The sequence below is a fragment of the Prionailurus viverrinus genome, chromosome B3 (assembly GCF_022837055.1).
Source record: "Prionailurus viverrinus isolate Anna chromosome B3, UM_Priviv_1.0, whole genome shotgun sequence".
NCBI classification, from domain to species: Eukaryota; Metazoa; Chordata; class Mammalia; order Carnivora; family Felidae; genus Prionailurus; species Prionailurus viverrinus.
Genome location: NC_062566.1, coordinates 63,490,500 through 63,505,440, shown reverse-complemented (window position 1 = coordinate 63,505,440; position 14,941 = coordinate 63,490,500).

Sequence of the window (14,941 nt, the reverse complement as noted above, 5' to 3'; positions counted from 1 at the left end):
GAGATGTTTTAGACATGGAGAGACCCCTTAAAATCAGTCCATCCGAAGTCCACTAGTTTTACAAATTGAGGAAGGAATGTGTGTGCTTTCTGAACTCAAGGGCCTCTTTCCTCAGTCCTTTCTTGAATTGGAAGATATTGTCTGAAACTTCATATGGAGCCATCCTGTGTCTGCCGCTTTATAACTCTGGATTTTCTTTCATGGGTCTGTAGTTTTCAGGTAATCAGTCCTTTCCACCAAGGAAAGGGACTTCCACCACTCCCATTATGTAGACCAGTGGTCAGGGTACAGACAGACTCTCAAACCTTGTGTCTTAGAACAATTTTTAAAAATTTTTTTTATTTTTATTTTTTTAAGCTGGAAATGGTTCTCTTTAAGTCTCTTCTGGTCCTAGGATTCAGGGATGCTGTTGAGACATTTCCCTCTTGTATCATATGTGGTTAGTTCCAGGCCCTCCCTGATGACCACTAGGCGTCAGACTTTCCCGTCTCTCCTCCAACTGTGCTGCTTACCCAGTAATTAACTCATTTGCTCAGAGTCATTAGCTCTTATCTAAGGGGGCTTCTTTGTCATCATATGAAGATGACAATGATGGTCATTATGATGCACAATCCTCGCAGATTTCATCGGGACTTATTAAGTCTGACTGTCTCCTAGTTACTAGCCTTTCAACAGAGCTCTTCATGGCAAAGCTCAAGACTTAAACCAGAGAAAACTGGAAGAAGGATCCATAATGAGGCTTTTCACTATTCCCAAGTGAACCAACAGAATTCCACTGCCTTTCACTGAATGGACATCTGTACCCTTGTTGCTAGTAGGTCATCAATGTGGAAAGTCCTGAACACCACCCCTCATTCATTGTAAAGACAATAAATTGTCAAAGCTGTCCACAGCAGGCTCTGAATTCTGTACATAACGTGGGTTAAAATGTAACAGCAAAGCATCAACGAAGCATTTATTCAATGCCCAGGCATACAGGGTACTGTACTTAAAGTCCAGAAAAAGGCATTTTCATTCATCCAGTCATTCAATTATTTACTAAGTACTTGACAAACACCTCCATGGATGGGACTGGAAACCCAGTGATGAAAAAAAAAAAAAAAAAAAAAAAGGAAATGGGCCAAGTACAACCAGCAAAACACCTTGTGTGGTAACAAGACCACTTCCACACCTCACCCAACTCTGAGATGCTTGGTCCCTCCTGCCTTAGAAGAGGCTGTATAGGTGGAATTAAAACCAAAGCCATGTGTCCCAGCCAAAGTGACTTTCCCTTGCAACTCATGTTACCTTCTTGGAGGTTCTTTGTGTCATGGGCCCAGCACCTTCTCACTTCCTCCTGACAACATTCCTGAGAGAGGGAGACAAATAAGATCCTCATCTCAGACATGGGGGAACTCAGAGAGAAAAGTAGAAAAGGTTCTCAACTCACACAGAAGGACAAAGACTGAACCAGCATTCTGGGCTCCATGAGCTGCGTCACAGGGGACCTCATGAAAATGGTTTTCAATCAAGACACAGAAAATAACACTAAGTACAGTGCCTTTCAGAGAGCAACTATTTAATATTAGGAGACTGATGTATGGGAAAAGAAAGTCTCCTCGTGTGAACTAGTTTCCATAAAACACAGCATCCTGAATATTATGCCTCTGAGGAAGAAAACTCTCATCCTAGAGACAGACATCTTCTCATCATCCTTTCCTGGAGAAAGAAGTACCATTCCCTGACAGGCGCTAACTCACCTGGGAAAATGCATCACTTCTGATTTCCCACAGCATATGTCAGACTTCTGCAGAATTGCTCAGACAAAACAATGGCCCAGTCCTTGTAGCTCAGATTCACTCAGATCTATTTTAATTTGCCCAAGAAATCACCATTACCAGAGTGCCTCCTCAAATAACTGGGTGTTTCCTGTTTGATTATTTTGAACTTTGATTAATACAGGATTTAAAAAATAATAATGTCTCCATAAGATATGGGTATAAAATAATGACATTTATTCCTCTCTTCCTCTTCATAAACACACACTTTCTCTAAATAAATCAGAATTGCTCCTTTTTTCCCCCCTGCACTTTACTTTGAATTGGTTAAAAAAAAAAAAAGGTATTATTTCCAAAGTAAATAAGCATAACAACAGGGACAAAACAATATCTGCATCTTCATAGTTCACGAGTCTCAGACTTTCCTTCTCAATTTGCATTGCCAGACCTAAATGATCCAATAATAGAATTGTCCCCTACTTCCTAAGAAATGTTTACAGTGGATCTGGAAGCCACATTTCTTTCTTTTTCCACAGCTCTTAAAAAAATGGATGTGACAGCATTGATTCACCCATCCAACCCAATGCTAGGGTAGTGCCTCACCTACCAGCCTTGCTCTGGGATGCTGGTGCCCACAGGTCAGTTCAGCTCTTTCCACATGAGTCATCTGGAAAATCAAACTGGGCAGCTCAGCTCTTGAATAGCCATTCCACTCTTATGAAGATATTTTCTAAATATGCATTCAGCAAACACACTAGCTTCACTTGAGAAACAGACTTAGGGTATTTCCTTTGGAGCTGGGATAAAGAGCTGGCTTCTGATGGCACAGGAGGAAGGCAAAACTAAGCCCAGACAAGTACTTTTAAACTGTGAGCATTGAGATATTTGTAACTCTTACTTTCTCAACTAACCACCGTATATTGAGTGCAAGTCATGGAAGGTCTAGAGATGGGAGCCTGCACCCTTATTTGAGACATTAAGAGCTAGACTAGCCATCAATGGATGAATGGATAAAGAAGATGTGGTATATATATATATATATACAATGGAGTATTACTTGGCAATCACAAAGAATAAAATCTTGCCATTTGCAACTACGTGGATGGAACTAGAGGGTAATATGCTAAGCGATATTAGTCAGAGAAAGACAAATATCATATGACTTCACTCATATGAGGACTTTAAGAGACAAAACATATGAACATAAGGGAAGGGAAGCAAAAATAATATAAAAACAGGGAGGGGGACAAAACATAAGAGGCTCTTAAATATGGAGAACAAACAGAGGGTTACTGGAAGGGTTATGGGAGTGGGGGATGGGCTAAATGGGTAAGGAGCATCAAGGAATCTATTCCTGAAATCGTTGTTGCACTATATGATAACTAACTTGGCTGTAAATTTAAAAAAATAAATTAAACAAAAATTAAAGAAAAAAAAAGAGCTGGACTAGGAACAGAAGTTACTCCTACTCAGGAACCTATATCTCCTACATCTTCTCCACTTCCGGTAAAAAGCTAAGAGTGGCAACATGCTAACAATCAGGGAAATGCAAATCAAAACCACAAGATATCAGCTCAAGTCAATCAGAATGGCTAGTATCAAAAAAAACAAGAAGTACCAGTGCCGGTGAGGATATGGAGAAAAAGGAACCCTTGTACACCGTTGGTGGGAATATACATTGGTGTACCCACTCTGTAAAACAGTATGGAGGGTCTTCAAGAAACTAAAAATAGAAGTGCCACAAGATCCAGTAACTCCACTTCTCGTGTTTACCCAAATAAAACAAAAACACTGATTTGGAAAGACATGCATCACTATGTTTATTGTAACATTATTTACAATAGCCAAGTTATGGAAGCAATGCAAGTCCATTGATAGATGAATGGATAAAGAAGATGTAGTGTGTGTGTGTGTGTGTGTGTGTGTGTGTGTGTGTGTGTGTAATATTACTCAGCCATAAAAAATAATGAGATCTTGAGGTATGTGACAACATAGATGGATGGACCTGTAGAATATAATGCTAATTAAAATAAGGCATATGGAGAAAGACAAATACCATATGATTTCACTTATGTTGAATTGAAAAACCCAAACAAACAAACAAACAAACAACTACCACAACTAAAAATAGAAAGAGACTCATAAATACAGAGAACTGGTAGTTGTCAGAGCGGGGAGGGGGGAATGAGTGAAATAGGTGATGAAGATAAAGAGACACAAACTTTCAGTTATAAAATAAATAAGCCACAGGAAAGAAAAGTATAGCATAGGGAATATGGTCAATAACACTGTAATAATATTGTATGGTGACAGCTGATAACTACACTTACTGTGGTGAGCACTGAGTAATGTTTATAATTGTCAAATCATTATGTTGTACATCTGAAACTAGTATAATGTTACATGTTAACTATACTTCAATTAAAGATTTAAAACTAAAAGAGTAATAATTTTTTTAAAAACCTAAGAGTGGGAGTTTCAGAATCTAAGTACTTAGCAATCAACTCAGACAATTGCTTGGCTTAGCTTATTGACTCGCCAAGATCTTACAGAGCTCAAAACCTGAATATTTCATCACAATTAACTAATAAAAGTATTTGATCAAATAAAAGAAATTTTTTTTTTAGGACAGCTCCTAATTGCCACTGGATAATGCTTACTGAGAGTTCCTCAGGTGTTCAGGGAAGTATATTAATTCATTCTGATTTTCAACAAACATTTATGTAACTGTACTCAGTGCCATGGGAAATAAAAAGAATTATGGTCTGTGGGGAGATTACAGTGTTGTATAGACTGCATTGCACTTATATAAGATCTACTACTCAAAACAATTCCCAATGTTGTGTGTAAATGAATTCTACTCCTGAAACCAATATTGCCCTGTATGTTAATCAACTAGAATTTAACTAAAAATTTTAAGAAATATGGGGCGCCTGGGTGGCTCAGTCAGTTAAGCATCTGACTCTTGATTTTGGCGCAAGCCATGATCCAAGGGTCATGGGATCAAGCCCCATGTCTGGCTCCACGCTGAGAGTGGAGGCTGTTTAAGATTCTCTCTCTCCCTCTGCCCTTCTCCCCTGCTCATGCTGTCTCTCTCTCTCTAAAATAAAAATAAAATAAAATAAAAAATAAATTAACTAAAATAAGTAAAATAAAAAGACAGGATTGGGGCCAAAGGAAAAACAACAACAACAACAAACCAAAACCAAACAATATCCAAGAATGACCAGTTAGGTGATAGAGAATATGTGACATGTGTGTGCATATGTATGTGGGAAAAGTCTGGAAGTGGACATAACAAGAATGTTCTACTGAGGTGAAGTTATCTTTCGGGGATAAAGATATAATATGTTTCACTTTTTAAAATTTTCCACAACAAACATGTAATACTTGTATAAGTTATGTCTCAAAGCTCAAATTAAAACAACAACAACAACAACAAGGAATTTGGATGAGGAAGTGCTTTCCTGTCAAGAGAGCACCAAGAAGGCTTTGTGGGAAAAGAACACTTGAACTCAGCCTCAAGGACTGGGGAGGACCTCAGAAAGTGAAAAGGAGGCAGGGAATTAGGTGAGAATGAACCATGAACATATAATGTGTATTTGGAAATTGGAAGTTTCAGTGATGGTAGCATGGGGCTTAAATAGTCTGTAAATGGACATGAGTCGAGTAAGGGCAGTTGGGGATTTGTTAGGAAGACTTTTAAATGTCAGGCTCTGGAGTTTGGATTTGGGCCAGTAGTCAGTGGGGGGTCACTAAATTTCTCTAATGGGGGAGTAGATGACCAAGGCAGTGGTTAGCAAGGGAGGCTGCAGACAAGGCAGGGAGAGAAAGTTCTTCTAAGCACCTGGGCCAGAGGAGCTAGAGCCTATGACCCAGTAGGGCTTGAGGGAATGTTAAGGAAATAGGAGATGATAACATACAGCAGGAAAAGGCCTTGTTTTACCCTAAGACACTTAATAAGCTCAAAGAGAAAAGGGGAATGTAATTTCAACCATAGCGATGGTATAGCTGTAACCATAGCAGTGAGGCTGATTTTCAGACGTGGCTACAGAATTATTCTCTTTAGTGTATAGGCACATATGGAAAGTGGATACAATTCGATTGTTGATGGCCCATTCTATGTGAAGGCATGCACAAGAGTGGCATAGCTAAGCTGGTCAGCAGACATCAAGAGAACATCAGGTTCCAGAGGAGAAACAATTCCTGGCTCTCAGATCTAAATTTTTTTTTTTTTTAACGTTTTATTTATTTTTGAGACAGAGAGAGACAGAGCATCAACGGGGGAGGGGCAGAGAGAGAGGGAGACACAGAATCGGAAGCAGGCTCCAGGCTCTGAGCCATCAGCCCAGAGCCCGACGCGGGGCTCGAACTCACGGACCGCGAGATCGTGACCTGGCTGAAGTCGGACGCTTAACCGAATGCGCCACCCAGGCGCCCCCCTGGCTCTCAGATCTAAAGGGAATGTCCTCATTAGGTCGCAGCACAGGGTTCCCTGACCTGGGGGAAGGTCACTTTCCCTTCAAATGATTGGAGTGTTCTAAATGCTGAACTGTGTAATGCCCCGAGCAAATTTAGCAGATGGAGCAGTGGGAGAGGCTTTTGGAAAACGCACTACCATTTCAGTAATTTGATACTACTTGTTCTTATGAAGCATTTTCAAGCTAGGCTTTACATCTGTCACAACTCGGAGATGCAGGCAGGCTGTGCTCACCTTGCTGGGAAGAGGCACAGCCCTGATGCTGCCTTCTTAAGAGGTTATAAAATATCTATTCCAATGGCTGGTGGTTAAAACTACAATTTGAAGCTTCCAAAAATCATCATACTCGGGTGCCCACCGCTTTATGTGAATCCAGCCCTGATTTCTGGGTGCCCCAGTCACTGTTTCAATATTATTTCTTCTTCTCCACTTCATCATAAACGCCTAAAAGTTGGAGCCCTTTCTGTTCACCCCAATCCTTACTCTGTGATCAGTTATCAACTCGCCTTGGCAGATACTGAGACTGATAAATTTATCAGCAACCAGAATAAATATCCCCTTAATACTCATTTGCATACAATTTATTTTGATCAAATGAAAACAGGATACAACATGGCTGTGCTTGCAACCCCACATAGACGTGAGATAGTACATGTAAAAAGACTTCCTTGGTACACTCTTGATCACACACAGATGAAAACCTGCATATGAGACAGGACCAGAGACATTAGCACATCTCCGTTGTCACTCGGAGAAAGCTCATGAGTGACCCGTGGACCTGCACCTTCTGCCCCATGCAGGTGCTGGGAACCTGGAGCTGTGCAGTAACTAACGTGTTCACTCACTGCGCAACCCAGAGAAGGACTTAGAAAGAAATGTAAACACGCTTCTTCTGGGTTTTCTGGATAAGTACTGAAGAGCTGGACCTCAGCGAAGGTGCTGGTTTGACATAGCTAGATATGGCTGTGTCTGGTGTTTTGCTCCATGATAAGCTTAAAGAACGGATCTATTTAGGGGCACCTGGGGGGCTCAGTCAGTGATGCATCCGACTTCGGCCCAGGTCATGATCTCACGGTTTGTGGGTTCAGGCCCCGCATCTGGCTCTGGGTTGACAGCTCAGAGCCTGGACCCTGCTTCAGGTTCTGTGTCTCCCTCCTCTCTGCCCCTCCCCCACTCATGCTTTCTTTCTCTCACAAATAAATAAACTTAAAAAATAAAAAAAATAAAAAAAGAATGGATCTATTTGTCTCTTAGAGTCAACAGTGACTTCCTGGTACTTTCCGGACCTCTTGGGCTTCCCGAGTAAAGCCACAGAGTGCCGCGGCCTTTCGCTGCACCGCGTAGGTATCTGAAACCTCAGTGCTGATAAGGTGCTGGTGTAGGTGGCCCTGAGCTTCACCCTTCATTCATTGTAAGAATGATGCAATGCCAAACCAGTGGACATCAGGCTCTAAGTTCTGTACACAAAATGAGTTGAAATAGAACATCATCCCTAAAACGCTCATTGAGGGGCAACTGAACATATGACACTGCGCTTAAAGTCCAGAAAAGGGTATTTTCATTCATCCGGTCCTTCAGTTATTTACTAAGTACTTGCGGAACACCTCCACTGGACTGGAAACCCAGTGCTGGAAAAAACCAACATGGGGTAAATACACCAGCAGTGCAGCTTGTGTGATAACAGGACCGCTTCCACACCTCCCCCGAGTCCAGCCTTAGAAGAGGCAGCATAGGTGGGATTAAAGCCATGGCCATGTCTCCCAGCCAAAGTGACTTTGCCCCTTGCAACCCATGTCACCTTCTTGGAGGTTCTTTGTGTCGTAGCCTCAGCACCTTCTCACTTCCTTCCCTCCCTCCTGACAACATCCCTGAGAGAGAGAGAGACAGAGAGAGAGAGAGAGAGAGAGAGAGAGAGAGAGAGAAATAAGATCCTCATCTCAGACATGGGGGAACTCAGAGAGAAAAGTGGAAGAGGTTCTCAACTCACAGAGCAGGACAGGCACTGAACCAGCATTCTGGGCTTCATGAGCTGCGTCACAGGGGACCCCATGGAAATGGTTTTCAACCAAGATTCAGATAATAACAGCAAACTATGCTCTTCAAGTTTTGCTCTCTCTGTGATGTTGGAGAGATAGCAATTATGGGAGAAGAAAGTGAAGGAGAAACAGGTTAACGAGACAGAGTTAATCCACCAGTAATAATCCACAAGAGCAGTTTGAGCTCATTCGAATGAGGACTCTGGGGTAAAGGAGTTTGAGTTATGCTGCAGAAAGGCGGAGAGGCCACATCCACCAAAACACCTCCAGTGAGAGTCCGACAACTGACCATCATTTTCTCAGACGAACAGTGCACAAAATGTGTTCAGCAACATGAATTAATTCCCACCTTAAACCTTGTCCTCTATCACCCTACCGCCCTCCCCAGGTTTGACTGACCATAAAAACCAGCTCTAACTTGAAAAGTTAGAAACTCCTAACAATTGGTTCTTAGGACATGTCTTTTTGTAAATGGATGAGGGAAACCATGTGTGTGAACCAGCTCATGTTTCTTCATGATTGAATTGTTTCTGTGGATCAAGAGCACAGAGCTGGTGAACAGACGTGCCCTCTCTGCCTCCAGCCATCTCTGCCCTGTCCAGCTGCCAGGACCGCTCGGACAGAGACTGGAAAGTACATGGTGCTTCCTGCCCTTCAGCCCTCCTGAGTGACCACACTGTCCCTTGTCTTTCAGAACAAGACTCTGCTGTTCCTCAGGCAAGAAGCCCATAGACTTGGGCTTGTCAGTAGTTTTGGCCTGCAGGTCACTCTGCTGAGGGGACATCTCTCCTTTAAAGACTATGTAACTGCTTAAATCCATGCCAACTAGGAGAGGCAGTATTAGGAGACATAGGGCCAGGTGGGTTTCCTGGAGGACTGTGTTAGGAAAGGGTTTAAGAAGAGCAGAGATGGGGTGCATGGAGAAGATCTGCCAGAAACCTTGAACAATTTTATCAGACAGCTTGTTGCTAAAATCACGTCCAATGTTGACCAGTGAACATATTACAATAAACATATGAGCAGCTTCCTGGGCGGGGGGAGGAATCAAGCAATATGAAACTGAATTTAGTTTGCTAAAACACCATATTGCCTTTGGATGGCCATGCTGTGGCTTTATAAGTGAGGACAATAGAAGGTGCTGTCTCTGGGGTGTTTTGAAGGGCACTGGGAAAATGCCCCCCTCCAAAACAATCACAACCCCCTTCCCCCATCCACATCTTGCCAAGACCCCTGCAATTCCAGCGTTCGAGAGACGGCTCTTTCAAGTTTCACCTTTTCTAGGCTTTTCCTTTAACATGTAAGTGCTTTAAAAAGGGGTTCCCATTAACCCCTGATAGGTTGCTGGGCATGACCTTTTAGCTTGCTTTAGGCCCTAGTCCCACAGGAAAGGTCTGGGTCTTTGAAGAGCTCTCTCTTTGGGTTTTGGGATGGCTTGGGAAGACAGGTGAGCAAAGGGGGACAAAGAGGCCCAGAAAGGGCATTGCAAACAGTCTTCGTTACACCGTGTAGGGCTGTCCCACACTAAGCTAGACAAGAATCTACAAAAATGGCTAACAAAAACTCCCCTTTGAAAGCACAAAGCCCTGTTTTCACATCAAGTCTTCTGGTATTAGATTTTGACAATTCCTGTCAATCATTATTAGAAGGTAGAATAAACCTGAAGAACTGGTGTTCATATTATGTCTGAGTCCCCTGTGCGTGTGTGTGTGTGTGTGTGTGTGTGTATGTGTGCGTGCTTGACTTCCCTATAGCCCTTGAAATAAATTGGGACCAAGCTTTGCAATAGTTAATTTACTATAAATAAATACTCTAAGCAATGTGAGTTACTAACCAGACTCTTCACCATAAATGTCCTATGTGAAAACTGACCCCTGTTTGACACCTCAGCTATTTTAAAGCTACTCGTACAAATTCCTCAGCTCTGCTAATCTGTAAAGGCTAAAATGTCCCTGCTTCTAGGCTCTGTGGGACTCTCCTGACAAGGAAAGTTGATGTCAGGGAATAATTAGGTTCTGTTTGAGAGCGGGAGGGAAATGTCAAGAGCTTATTATTTCTGGTCACCTTGTTAGACATTTATATTGAAATGCTGCAGAAAATAACACAGACATGCAGAATATTCAAGTCAAAGAAAATAACTGCATTGGCTGAAGAGAAATTAATTTGTTTCATTTCCAGGCATCTGGCTGTTTAGTTTTAGAGCATAGACCCTAAGTAAAATAGAAATGTATCAGATTATTCTCTCCATAGAGGACCAATCAAAAAGGCCAGATCTCATCTCATTGTCTAAACTCACTGGCTGTTAACAAACACAGGTGAAATACGTACATCAATGACACCCTACATCCCCCCCCCACGATAGAATGTTATATAGATTACTCATCTCCTTCAGCCTATCTCTCTCACCCTACTTTCACAAACATTTAATTACATAAGTCATAAAAAGAGGTTCATAGCAATGTGATTTTCTTTTTTTTAAATGTTTGTTTATTTACTTTTGAGAGAGAGAGGGACAGCACAAGTGGGAGAAGGACAAAGAGAGAGGGAGACACAAAATCTGAAGCAGGCTCTAGGTTCTGAGCTGTCAGCACAGAGCCTGATACAGGGCTTGAACTCACAAACTGTGAGATCATGATCTAAGCTGAAGTGGGTCGCTTAACCAACTGGGCCACCCAGGGGCCCCACGAATGTGATTGTCTTGGAATGAGTGAGAACTGGTGTGTAATTCACAATCTCCTTGAACAGAATATTGATGCTCAAGAGAAATCATTATTTTTGCTTCTGACAAGTGCAGAATAATTGAATACTTCCAGATCCAGATTCCAAAGTGACCAGCTCTTAGCTAAATTAAACACAGATTAATAAAAAGATGACATTTTTTCTTTTCACCTGGAGACTACAGTTGGGGGATATGGGGAGAGCAAAATCTCGGAGAAACCCAAGCAAAATAAGAAACCTGAAGTATAAATGTCTGTGTGATAATCCAGGACTCTTAATTGACATAGCGAACCACGCTAAGATTTATCTGACCAGTTTGCAGGCCAAGTCAGGAACCACAGGGGCACACGAAGCATTGTGCTCTATTTCATTACACCATTATGACTGAGACAAGCACCGTCTGTGGGGTACTCAGCCTGGTGAGTAGGCGGATGTCAGCCTGAGTTAGAACGCTTAACCCAAATGTATGGGGTGGAGACATGAAATTGCAACATACGTATCCAAAAGTCACTACAAAGTCCTAACACTTTGTATCCATAGGCAAGGAATTCTACTAATACTCTCTTTCTTCCTCTCCCTCCCTCTTTTCCCCTCAATTACCCTTTGTGTAGCCGATTAGCTGGTGAGCACCACAGCTCCTGATTTACACGCGGAGAAATTGAGGAAAGGAGAGGTTAAGTGATTTGCTCAAGGTCACCAACAGCAGAGTTGGATTTAGAAATGACTGCTTCTTGATTCTCTGGGCACTGAGCCAATCTGCCTCTCCTCACTTCAGTGTGAATGTTAAATACCTTTATCTGAATTCATTTTTATTTCAGATCTCTCTCCGCGTGCAACATGTACACGGATGATGTATCTCAGCCCCATTGCTGAAAGCAGCAGCTTGCTCTTTCTAGCAGGCCATTCCATCTTCCTCTGGAACAAGGTGCCATTGGACCCCAGGCCTGGCTTTGGAAGCTGGTCTCCGGTGCTGTGTGTGTGTGTGTGTGTGTGTGTGTGTGTGTGTGTGTTATATGTGTACATGAACATAATCTTAAGAGTCTTAATGGGTCCAAGACCCCTGTGAGGGCAGTGTCTTCACATCTGATCCTGCACAAGGGAATAATAGTCACGGCAGCTTAGATCAGGTTCATGTTCCCCAGCTCCTACATGCTGCCCTGCCCTTGTCCCTCCAGATGCCCCATGGGGAGGCTTCAAAAGGGAGCCTTTGGCTGACAAGGAACGGACCTGTCATGCACTCTATGTAGGCCTACTCAGCAGAATATGCCTTCCCAAGGTGGCAGAAAGGGTACAATCCTTTATACACAGTGACTCATCTGTAATCTCTAGCCAACAGGGAATTTAAGTAAAACCTGCTTTAGAAGACCAAAGTGTGTGAAACTGGAGGTCAGCGTGGGGGCAGAAACCATTCAGGTCAGCAGGAGGGCTGGAGCCAGGGCCTAAACACACATTTTGTCCCCCAAACCTTTTCCAGCAGCACTGATCCTCTCTTGTAACCTTCAAGCCTTTGGCTCCTCTTTTCTCTGCTGCCCTTTTCAGCCACCATTTTAATCATCTGCCTGTGGCTTTTCATTTCTGCTGCCCAGTGTCACTCGTCTCCTCCTCCTTCCCAGGCCTCCCCGGCCAGGGCCAAAGGTTGTTTAAGGTCCCCGAAAATTAACTTTAGCCTCCCGCAAGGTGAACTGTGCTTTCTGATGAAGCTTCACACCCTCAATGAGCTTGTGAAAGTATTTAACACAAAAATAGCCTCATGCTCTCTGTGTGAGACTCAAGAGTTTTCATGCCCTCAGCCTCAGATTGCTCCCTCTGGTTTTTCTCCTTGCTTAGAAGATACAATCAATCATTTCTGGATCTTTCCAAAGAATTCATGTATATATATATACATATATACATATGTATATATATATTCATATATACATGTATACATATGTATATATGTGTATATATATTCATATATACATATATACATACATATGTATATATGTGTGTGTATATATATATGATGTCTTGTATGGCTTAAGTTAGGTTTGGAATATTTACTGAAAACTACAGACGGGCTTTCTCCTCCCTGCTCACTTCGGATGGGATGATAAAGGATGACAGGAAAAGTCGAGAGTCCACCCTACTGAAAAGATGGACTTTATAGCGAAGAGTAGGACACACAACTCCCTACTCCTTCCTCCAAAGCCTGGATGCTTAAGGGCCAATCCCAGGAGACTGGCAGAAAAAAATCTTGAATGAAGCTTCAAGTCCAACCCAAGGGTACCTGCCATGTGGCTTCAGCTTCCAAAGAGTCCTCTAAACACAAGGTGGCCCTGAGGCGGGTCCCTGAGCAGCTCTCACAGGTCAACCTCGATTATTCGTAAACTTCAGAACCAGGTCACTGAGGAAACTACAGAATCAGTACGAGTCATTGTCACTCTGTCATAGCCTTTCCAGGTGTCTTGTCGGGGCTGCCTTCAGCCATTACCTGTTGTCTCCTTTGTAAGTCAGGGGGTTAAGGGCAGGAGAATTCACTATGTTCTGGGCTATTCTATTTTCTGGCTCAACATACATTCACTCATACGTTCTTTGTGTGTAAACTGAAGATGTCTTTGGGTGAGGTGTTGGAAACACATGTGTATGAGCAAGAGACTTCTTTTTTAATTAAAAAAAACCACAAAGATGGGGCGCCTGGGTGGCTCAGTCGGTTAAGCGTCCGACTTCAGCTCAGGTCACGATCTCGCGGTCGGTGAGTTCGAGCCCCGCGTCAGGCTCTGGGCTGATGGCTCAGAGCCTGGAGCCTGCTTCCGGTTCTGTGTCTCCCTCTCTCTCTGCCCCTCCCCCCTTCATGCTCTGTCTCTCTCTGTCTCAAAAATAAACATTAAAAAAAAAATTTAAAAAAAAACACAAAGAAGCTTCATTTATAAAATCAAGTGGGAAATGATACAGATCATGAGAGAATGATATTAATAGCCAACATTGCATAGCAGTTTATATGCCAGGCACAGTGTGTGTGTTTTGTTGAGGTAAAAAAATATATATATAATTTACCATTTTAGCCATTTTTAAGTGCAATATTTTGTGGCCTTAAATACATTCACATTATTGTGCAGCCATCACTGCCATTCATCTCCAGAACTTTTTCCACCTTCCCAAACTGAAGCTCTGTACCCATTAAGCACTAACTCTCCATTCTCCCCTGCCCTGGAGCCCTGGCAACTATCATTCTATGTTCTGATTTCTGTCTCTATGAATTTGACTACTCTAGGTACTTCATATAAAGGAATCATTCAGTATTTGTCCTTTTGGGAAGTTGTAGGAACTTTCTATGTTTTGGTTATCATAACACTAGCCTTATGAGATAAGTAAAATTATAATCCCCATTTCACAGATGAGGAGATTGAGACAGAAACAGGCTAAGTGAGAAGTAGAAAATAAATGCTCAGAGAGATCAGAGAAAGGCAACGTCTCCCTTAATTTGGTTCTCTGTCCCCAAGGTTCGGTGAGCCACTTAGAAGGAAGCGAACAGTCCTCCTATGGGAGGCCCGCCCCAGGCACTGGCCAGCCGCATCTCTGCGTCTACCAGGGGCTGAGCAGCTGGACAGGGCACTTGTGCAGAAGAGAAGGGGGAATGTGTTGAACGAGTTAAGTGCCCCTTGTCCCTCCACCCCCCACCCTCACCCCCGGCACCCCAGCACACAGTGCGGGCTGAGCTGGTGACCTGGGCAGGATCGGAGCCAAGGATTAATCCATCACAAAGAGACGTTCTATTTTGGGCAGACAGCTCGAGCAGATGCCGGCACATCTCAGGCCGGGCACCCAGGGAGGCGGCCGCACAGGCTCACTGGCACCCACCACTCCACTTGCTGCCTAAGGACCGGAGAGGAACCGGACAGCGACCGGCGGTTCCCTGCTGAAGCCTGAGGAGTATCAAAATTAGAACTGCAGATGCCCACGGAATTTCTTAGATA